This window comes from Nicotiana tabacum, chromosome 8, assembly GCF_000715075.1.
Source record: "Nicotiana tabacum cultivar K326 chromosome 8, ASM71507v2, whole genome shotgun sequence".
In the NCBI taxonomy this organism is placed as follows: Eukaryota; Viridiplantae; Streptophyta; class Magnoliopsida; order Solanales; family Solanaceae; genus Nicotiana; species Nicotiana tabacum.
In genome coordinates, this window is record NC_134087.1 from 2,357,959 (window position 1) to 2,368,586 (window position 10,628).

Below are 10,628 nucleotides of genomic sequence, written 5' to 3' on the forward strand. Positions count from 1 at the left end.
ATGTGAGATACGTAGGCAAACCTCATCGGTTCCGGCCCCAATTTTCAAAAATTCAAAAATATTTTCTTTTAGTTCCTTCTTTAGAAATCTATCCCTAGAAAATTAAAAAAAAAGAAGTTTTTTTTAAACTCAAAAAAATGGTTTTCTTCTTTCTAAAGTCTTTTATACTAAAAAAAGAAATAAAAATAAAAATTAATAAAAAATCAAAATCCAAAATACGGGTTTCCTTTATTTTGAAATATTTTTACCAAAGAATTCAAAAAAAATCAGAAAAAAAATTCTTTTCCTTGATTGAAAGTCTTTCTTTCGTAAATGTCAAAAACAAATTGAAAAATTAAAAAATTAAAAAATTGAAGTCCAAAAATATTTTCTCTTTTCTTTAGAAATACTTTTGTAAATTAAAAAAAACGCATTAATCCAAAATATTTTCTTAAACATCACTCTTTCAAAAATTAAGAGGCATCACTTTTGTAAAAAAATTATTTTTTTTCTTCTTTAGAAAAAGAGAAAACAAATGGAAATTCAAACAAAAATATTTTCTTTTTTACTTTTAAAATTCCCAAAGTTCAAATCAAAAGCAAATGAATTTTTAGAAGTCTTTCCTTCAAAAATATTAAAATAAAATCAAAATCAAAAATCCAAAAGCTATTTTTTTCTTCTTTTAAAGCATTTCTTTTAAAAATTCAAAAAAAAAAAATCAAAATCAAAAATATTTTTCTTTTGCCTTAAAGCTTTCATGGTCTGAGTTTTATAAAAAAAGAAAAAAGAGTTAGTTTATTTACTCTATTTTTGATCTTCTCGAACTACGCAAGATCTGATTCATGCGGCGTCATGATACGCAGACAATCCCCATCGGATTCGATCACAGCTATAAAATAAATTGAGTGAAAAATAAACTTAAAAAAAAAAAGAGAAAGAAAAATTGAGTGAAAAAAGAAAAAGAAAAAAAAAGAGAGAGTGAGCAAAAAATAAAAGAGTAAAAAAAAAAGAGTGCCAAAAATAAAAAAGCGGCAAAAACAAAATGAGAAAATCAAGAATGATTAAAGAGAGGCAGAAATAAAAGAAGAGAGGTACATATTAAAGGGGTTAGTTAAGGCCGGAATGAAACATGCAACTATTCAAACACATGGTAGAAGCGTTTAACTGTTAGGTGCATTGCATCCAAACGTGCGGTTTCCTATCTGTTAAGTGTCTCAAAACTAACAAGGTTGTTGGATGTTCAAGTTAGCCAGGTTTTGGTGGTTGGTTTTGTCAGTAGGCTAGCCTCCCCTGCTTCACAAGATCCAAAGGCACAGATGGCCTGCACAAGCAATCTACCAATCATCAGTTCTAAGGATAGCACGACATTGGCTATTCCGCAACTAGAATCAGCAGCTGCTGAAGAGAATAAGATGTTGCGTCTCCGCATATTGGAAATGTGGGACGCCTGGTCTAGTGGTAGGGAACCGCCAAGTGCAATCCCTGGGTTCCCTGAGTTGATCCCCAGGTCAGGTGAAGTTACCAACACCCCTGTGCCCAACCCGCTCTTTCCCTGCGGGCACTCTCCAATGTTGTCCAATGGTCCTGGCACGCCTTCTGTGGTTCGCCCCCAGGCGCCAGTTTCCAAGGGTCCATAGCTTCAATCAGAAATAACATATGTGACCCCATACTCTTTCACTCAACCTCCGCAATATGATCTCTCGGGGGAGCAAGAAAAGGTTGTTAAAAATTCCGAGCAAGAGGAGATGGCTCGGAAGATAAAGAGCCTGGAACAGAGCCTGAAAAACATGCAAGGTCTGAGTGGCCGAAAAAATGTCTCATACTATGACCTCTGTATGTTTCCCCATGTCCACTTGCCGGCTGGTTTCAAGATGCCAAAATTTGAAAAGTACGACGGGCGCGGAGACTCGGTCACTCATCTGAAACGATATTGTAACCAGTTGAGAGGTACTGGTGGAAAAGAGGAGCTGCTAATGGCCTATTTTGGGGAAAGCCTCACCGGAATCACTTCTGAGTGGTATATGGATCAAGAAATTACTCATTGGAATGTATGGATGATATAGCCCGAGATTTTATCCGCCAGTTCCAGTATAATGTGGACATCGCTCCCGACAAAAATTCTTTGACCAATTTGAAAAAGAAAACTGCGGAAAACTTCCACGAATATGCTATCAAATGGCATGAGCAAGCTGCCAGAGTAAAGCCTCCAATGGATGAAATTGAAATGGTCACTGTCTTTCTACAGGCCCAAGAGGCGGACTACTTCCAGAACATGATGTCCGCTATGGGAAAGCCGTTTGCCAAGGCTATCAAAATTGGGGAAATAATTGAAAACGGTTTAGAAACAAGCGAATCTTGAGTCATGCTGCCTTTAAGGCCACATTACAGGCTGCTCAGAATGGTTTAGAGGGTCTGATGAACAGAAATGTGTTTGAAGAATGATCCCATTATGCAGCATCTTGAAGAGGTCATTTAAATCATCGGACCTCGTCGGTCAAGATCATTACCAGCTTTTGCCAAGTGTTACATGTCTTTATCTGTCTTAATTAGTCTACAGGATGGCAATACTAATACCGAATTATCCTATGTTAATTGAACTTGGCTTTGTACCTGGAACAGAGAAAAAGGGTATCAGATTGAAATCCAGGCACTTTCTGTTCTAGCAAAGGTTCAAGTTTTCTTTGCTTACACTGGGAGTTTAACATATACGTCATATCTATTTTTGTTGCAGTTCAATTCTTGAAAATTTAGTAGAAAATTTTGGTGAAAAGCTTAACCTTTCAATTTTGAAATTCTCTTTTCAGTGTAGCAAACATTTGCTACCAGTTATTTCTCCTTTTTTTGCCGAAGTAGTCTCTCTATTTTACATGGACAGGAAGCAAATCTTTATAAAGTTTAGTTGAAAAATAGTTTTTGTTCTTACCCTTCTTCTTTTTTTCTTTTCCAGCAAAGCAAAATGGTTTAACCAACGATAAAACTTCTGTTTTTCTTTTACTCTCTTTTCTTAATTTGGTTTTAAGCAAAGAAGGCTATCAAGAAATTCAAGATGTTAAAGAACTGATAAATGCAAAGATACGTACACTTCGAGAGGAGGTTCTATACATGAATAAATATGATAACATTGGACCTAAGAAAATAATAGCAAAAAAAGAGAAAAGTAGACAAAAAATAATTTAGGAAGCAACTAAAAAATATATGGAAATTAATGAACTGAAATGTATCCGAATAACCTATCATATCATTGAAACATGCAAAAAAACACATGTTTTAGTCCCCCCCCCCCCCCCCCCCCCCACAAAAAAAAAACTGAGAATTATAGATTGTACAATGTAGGATAAATGAGAGTTATCATGTAAGCAAAATATCATTACATAAAATTTATATGATTTTTCGGTAATAAATTTATATGATTACTCTTTATAAGGACTCAAATATAAAGCAGATGTGGATTTCAGGTTTGTAATTCTTTTTAATTGGATTTTTTTCAAATTCATAGTGTTTCGGAGAGTAAATTAAAGTACTTTTAGACGCAGTGAATATGTGATTGGAGTCCATAAAGCATTTTTTGGAGTGCATGTAAGACTTATCATTTCTCCATAATTAATCAACTTGCTATAATTCAACAATACTAAAAGATAGAGATAAATATAATACAGTAGCTCTACTTTTTTACATACATCTTTCACCAAAAGCGAGATCACAAGGAAATGGAACACTAGTTTACGCTTTTTTTTTTTGAAATAGAGGAGGCAGGATGTCCGACTAAGTAAACTTGGGGCGAATTTATAGGGAGATGATGGGGCACGTGAACCCATGGTCTTTCCGTAAAATTAGATATTTATGTACATATTTTTTAAAATTGGTATTATATTAATTGTTCGCACCCATGCTTCAAGAAGACTGAATGATGCACTTGATTGAAGGTTGAGTTATTTACTAAGAGGAATAATGATCAATTCCCACTTAATATAATTTTTCTTTCTTTTTTAAGTAGTGCACGCATGCACTAGAAATTCTAGATCCGCCCGTGAAGTAAACTATATGCTGTTCCAAATAACACAAAGTACAAGAAATTCTACTAATAATCCAAACAGAACAAGTCCCATTAATGAAGTGATGAAACCTAGATCTATCTCTTACTATAATTTTCCTCTCATAAACCCTTGAAATAAGTTTAGTAGCTGCATGGTAGTCACTGCAAACCCTTAGGTTCTTTATAATTCTAATAGGGTACCATAATCAGATGCAATAAGTGTATAAGCAATGGCTAACCTTTTACTATGGTATGAAAGTGCATCTTCCTTCTCTTCCTCTTCAATGTCAAACAACACTTCTCTTGTTCCTGACTTATGACCCTGTTCTTGCAGCCTTCTATTTATCTCATCTAGCTTTAGATATATCCAGTTTGTATGTGGATGAGTCTTATCGCCAATAAGGAACTCGTGCATAGCACCATCAATATCGACAATGCTACTACCAGGAGTTTTGTCGATTCCATGATTTTTCATCAACTTCCTTATATTTTTCGCATCATTCCACTTGTTCATGCTAGCATACATATTCGATAACAACACATAATTCCCGCTAGTCTCTGGCTCTAGCTATATCAACTATTTCAATGCTGATTTACCTACCTCTAAGTTACAATGAACACGAGCAGCTCCTAATAAAGACCTCCAAAGAACTGCATTTGGCTTTATAGGAATGATCTGAACTATTTCTTCAGCCTCCTTCACCCGACCTGCTCGACCCAAAAGATCCACTAAGGCCCCATATTGCTAAATCTTAGACTCAATTCCATAATCCTCCTTCATTGACTCAAAAAATTCGCAGCCTTGATTAACCAACCCCACATGAGAGCAAGCACATATTATAACTAGCATAGTTACATCATCACGAACCAAACCTTCTAATTCCATTTTCTTGAAAAGGTCAAGAGCCTCTAGCCCAAGGTCGTGCACTGCAAGTCCTCTAATCATGGCATTATAACAATACATATCTCTTTCAAGCAATAGATCGAATAATTGTCGAGCAATATCAAGACGGACACAATTTGCATACATGGCGATTAAAGCTGTGCCAACGAAGCGGTTGAGCTTGAGGCCGCTCCTAAGCACAAAAGAATGAGCCCATATCCCCTGACTAACCGCACCCAAATCAGCACAAGCACTAATCAACGCCACCAAACTAACCTTATTAGGACTAGCCAAAGATTTCTGCATTTGATTAAACAAAAGCAAAACTTCCAATGACAAATTAGTGCTATCATAAACATTATCAAGATTGGCTTCATATTGAACAGAATTATTATAGGCATAAGCTGTAAGTATGGAGTTCCAAGAAGCTAAATCCGATCTTGTGATTTGATCAAAGAGGAATCTTGAAACCCCCAATTCGCCACTCCTGGAGTGGAAATTAAGCAGCGAGGCTTGAACAAAATGACCATAAGGTGGTTCAAGGAATTTCAAGACATGGTTGTGCAAGGCACGACCATGTTGAAGCCATGGTTGAGAACTACAAGCCTTAAAAAGAGACTGGTAAGTGTAATTATTGGGCTTGAGAGTGGTTTGAGTGAGAATACGAGTGTAAAGAGCTAAAGAAAAGTGAACTTGATCGTCTTTCCTAGCAAGGGATGATGAGATTAGGGTGTTGAACAGGAAAATTGTTGGATTGCTTGCTTGGTTGAAAATGATTAGCGCATAGGAGTTAGTGGCGGATAGGGTGGAGGACGAAATGAGTATGCGACTGAGAGGGTAAGTGTAGAGAATTAGTCCAGTTCTGATCATTTAAGCATGCACTTGCTTGAGGGTGGCTATGTTTTTGCATTGTTCTATGAGTTTGAAAATTGGGTGGGCAGATTTTGGGCCCAATGTTTTCATATGATGTGCTCGAAGCTTTTCAAGACAAACATAATCTTTCACAAGTCATTAGTGTAGAATGAGATTTCTTCTTTTGATGGTGCACTTGCATAGGATTAACCACACGGCAGAATCCAAAAACAATTCAGATCATGCCCACATCTCAAAACTAAATAAAGACATAATTAGATCATCATTTTAACATATACAAATTTAGCACCTATGTGAACAAAAATCATACATCTGGTCATTATGGTCAAGATTTTTTTTTAATCGATTTAGTTATAGATTGATATAAAAATTTGCTCAAATAATCCCACCACCATGCTTAGATCACATCACTTTCAATTAGGATAGTCACAATCTTCCATTATAAATAAAATAAGGAAAAACAAAAACATAATCGAAATTTGATAAATAAACTAAAATTCAAAAATCCTTGTGAAAGAAATACAAATTACCAATAAAAAGAAAGTGAAAATGTGAATCACAACATCTTTCCGTAAAGTGCGAAAGTTAGCACTCCCAGTTATTTAGAACAATATATATCAAACATCACTAGTGTTTTGCAGTCTAGAAGTCATAGTTCATATGAAAAAGCGAACCTAATGCCATAGTCAACTGAGGTGTTCAAGCATTTAGTCTCCTACGGAGCCTAACAAATACGCGACAAGCTTAGCGCTAGCTTAAAAGAATAGAAGCAACTCAGAGAGGTTGTTAACAGCTTGTGCATTAGCTCATGTTGCCACATGAGAGCAAGTGGATGTCACGACCCCAACCCCGATCGTGATGGCGCCCAACAAACTGCTAGGCAAGCCTGACCAACTAACAACCTCGATCCGTTTTCTTATAAGAAAATCATTATCAGCTAACACAGTTAAATTGCTAAATTACCCTAATAAGAGTTTAATACAACGAGTTAAATATGCGAAAATTCAGATGATAATACTACTACATAGCCCATCCAGATCTGGTGTCACAAGTCTCGAGCCTCTAGTATAAGTTCAACAGCCTAATACATAATCAGTCTAGGAAATACGGATAAAATGAAAGGATAGAAGGGAGAGATCCGGGCTGCGGACACCGTGTAGCTACCTCGATGCTCCCGGATATGAACTGATCGACTGAAAATCCTCACTCAGCCTCTGGAACACCTGGATCTGCACGCAAGGTGCAGGGAGTAATGTGAGTACTCCGACCCAGTGAGTAATAAGCATAAATAATGACCGAGAATAAGAAATCACGGAAAAACATAGAGCAATCTATAATGTGGCAGTTTAAACAAGTAATATGAAAGCAATAAACCGATGGAAACGAAATGTAGAAATGCTACAACAAGTAAGCGGTTAAGTGACAGACATATAAAGAAAATCAATACATAGAACGGTACCCTATAGTACCCGCTGCGGCGTGTAGCCCAATCCATATATCGCTACGGCGTGCAGCCCTATCCATATATCGCTACGGCGTGCAGTCCGATCCATATATCTCATCGACGGCGCTTACTGGGGGTGTGCAGACTCCAGGCGGGGCCCCTTACGACCCAAGTGCAATATCAAGCCATCTCGTGGCATCAAATCTAGGCCCTCGGCCTCATATCAATATCAGTATAATACTGCTGCTGCGCGCAGCCCGATCCCATAGTATCCTCACATCTGGCCCTTGGCCGTACTCAGTCCAAAAATCATATAAGCCCCTCGGGCATTAGTAAAACAGTAGTTCTCAGTCCAAAACATCATTTAATATATCATTATAGTTTTAAAACTGAGTAAAAGTGGCTGAGTTGTAAAATAGTGGAAAATGGTACGACTGAGTTCAAGTAGTAAGTCAAAACATTGAGGAAATAGTGATAAAACTCCCCAGAGGGCTCAAATAGTTGGCACGAAGCTCAAATATGGCAATCAATCCAAGTAATGATGATAACAAATAAGCTCCAATCAAATACGCGGTAAAAGCATCACTCAGGACGGACCAAGTCACAATCCCCAATAGTAAACTACCCCACACTCATCATCAAGCGCGTGTCTCACCTCAATATAGCGCTACGATGTGCAAATCCGGGGTTTCAAACCCTCAGGACATCATTTACATTCATTACTCACCTTGAACCTACAAAAACTCTAGCTCGCTACGCCTTTTCCTCTCAAATCGGCCTCCTCGCACGTCGAATCTCACCAAAACCAGAACGAATACGTCACAATATGCTAAGGAAACATAACCCAAGCGAAAACAATCGAAAAATATCAAAAATCTCGAAATTAGCAAAACCCGAGCCCCGGGCCCACTTCTCGAAACTCAGATATTTTTACATCATTAGATTCCTTATCACCCCACGAGTTCATACATGTCAAGAGTTCTCAAATCTGACCTTAAATGGCCCTTCAAATCCCAATTTAAAATCTCAATATCCCAGGCCCTAGTTTTTCTATTTTTAGCTTAAGTTCCATGAATTTCTAGGTTAATTTCACAGTAGAATCACGTTTTAGGTTCAAAAATCTTACCTCCAATCAATACTCCTTGAATCCCTCTTTAATCTCCTTCAAAAAGCTCTCAAAATGCTCAGCTATGGAGGAAAAATGGCTCAAAATCGCAGATGAAATGTTTTATAAACTCACTGCCCAAATCTGAACTTCCTTCATCGCGATCGCGACCTTAGCCCCGCGATCGCGAAACACCTTTTTATTTTTCTCAAAAATAACCCTATGCGAACGTGGGTTTCTCCCTGCGAACGCGATGCTCTGACCCTTAAACGTACGTGAACGCGTCCCATCCCATGCAAACGCGAAGAACAATTACCACTGACGCCCAACTCCTTATACGCGACCGCGAAACTCCTCCTGCGAACGCGAAGCACAGGCTTCTGACCTTCCGCGAACGCGAGCCGCATACGCGAATGCGAGCCGCATAACTCAGACCACTCAAAAATCCTTCTACGCGATCGTTACTGGCCCCTCGCGATCGCGAAGGCCAATTTCATCTGCAACAGCTGAACAGTTTCTGCATTAATCCAACACCAAAACTAGCCCGATCGGCCACCCGAAACTCACCCGAGGCCCCCAAGACCTCAACCAAAAGCACCAACACATCCTAAAACCTCATTCAAACTTGTTCCAATCATCAAAACACCTCCAACAACACCAAATCCATCAATTCACGTCGAATTCAAGCCTAAGTTTTGTAAAAAATTCCGAAATACGCTTTCGATCAAAAACCTAACCAAACCACATCCAAATGACCTGAAATTTTGTACACACATCCCCAATGACATAACGAAGCTACAGCAACTCTCGGAGTTCCATTCCGACCCCGGATCAAAATCTCACCTATCAATCGGAAATCGCCAAAATAGTAACTTCGCCAATTCAAGCCTAATTCTACACCGAACCTCCAAAACCACTTTCGATCACACTCCTAAGTCACAAATCACCCCCAAAGCTAACCAAACCATCAGAGTTCATATCCGAAACCTCTAACTCATAAGTCAACATCCGACGACTTTTCCAACATAAGCCTTCTTAAAAGAGACTAAGTGTCTCATTTCTTATTAATTCCACTCCAAACGCAAACCAATCAACTCGACCACATAAAATACAAATAACGAAGCATAAAGAAGCAGAAATGGGGAAACGAAGCAATAATTCATGAGACGACTGGCCGGGTCATCACATCCTCCCTAACTTAAACAAACCTTCATCCTCAAAAGAGTCAAGAAACATATCTGAAGCCTAAAACAGGTGAGGATATCTGCTCCGCATCTCCCGCTCGGTCTCCCAGGTAGCCTCCTCCACGGGCCGACCTCTCTACTGCACTTTCACTAATGCTATATCTTTTGACCTCAACTTCCAAACTTGGCGACCCAAAACAGCTACTGACTCCACATCAAGGTCAAATCATCATCCAACTGAATCGTGTTGAAGTCCAAAACACGAGACAGATCTCCAATATACTTCCAGAGCATAGAAACATGAAATACCGGATGCACGCTAGACAATCCGGGTGGCAAAGCAAGCTCATAAGCCACATCCCCAATCCTCCGAAGCACCTCAAAAGGCCCAATGAACCGTGGACTCAACTTTCCTTTCTTCCCAAACCTCATAACACCCTTCATGGGCGAAACCTTCAGCAAGACCTTCTCACCAACCATGTAGGACACATCTCGAACCTTCCAGTCCGCATAACTCTTCTGTCGTGACTGTGCTGTACGAAGCCTCTCCTGAATCACCTTCACCTTCTCTAAGGCATCTTGAACCAAATCTGTCCCTCAATAACCTAGCCTCACCGGGCTCGAACCAACCAACTGGAGATCTACACCGCCTCTCATACAAAGCCTCATATGGCGCCATTTGAATACTCGACTGGTAGCTGTTGTTGTAAACAAACTCTGCAAGCGATAGAAACTGATCCCATAAATCTCCGAAATCAATAACACAAGCACGCAACATGTCCTCCAATATCTGAATAGCACGCTTGGACTGCCCGCCCGTCTGAGGATGAAAAGCTATGCTCAACTCCACCTAAGTACCCAACTCTCTCTGCACGACTCTCCAAAATTGCAAAGTAAACTGAGTACCTCTATATGAAATGATGGAAACCGGAATACCATGCAAATGAACGATCTCCCGGATATAAATCCCTGCCAACCGCTATGAAGAATATGTAGTACACACAGGAATGAAGTGCGCGGACTTAGTCAGCTGATCCACAATTACCCAAATAGCATCGAACTTCTTCAAAGTCCATAGTGATCCTCTCCCACTTCCACTCAGGAATAACCATCTGCTGAAGCAAACC

At 39.0% G+C, this 10,628-nt stretch overlaps 1 pseudogene; it reads right to left on the reverse strand.

The window, feature by feature from the left end:
- Window positions 1-3,942: 3,942 nt before the first annotated feature.
- On the reverse strand, window positions 3,943-5,858 carry LOC107759267 (pentatricopeptide repeat-containing protein At5g43790-like; annotated as a pseudogene).
- Between the last annotated feature and the right edge of the window lie 4,770 nt (window positions 5,859-10,628).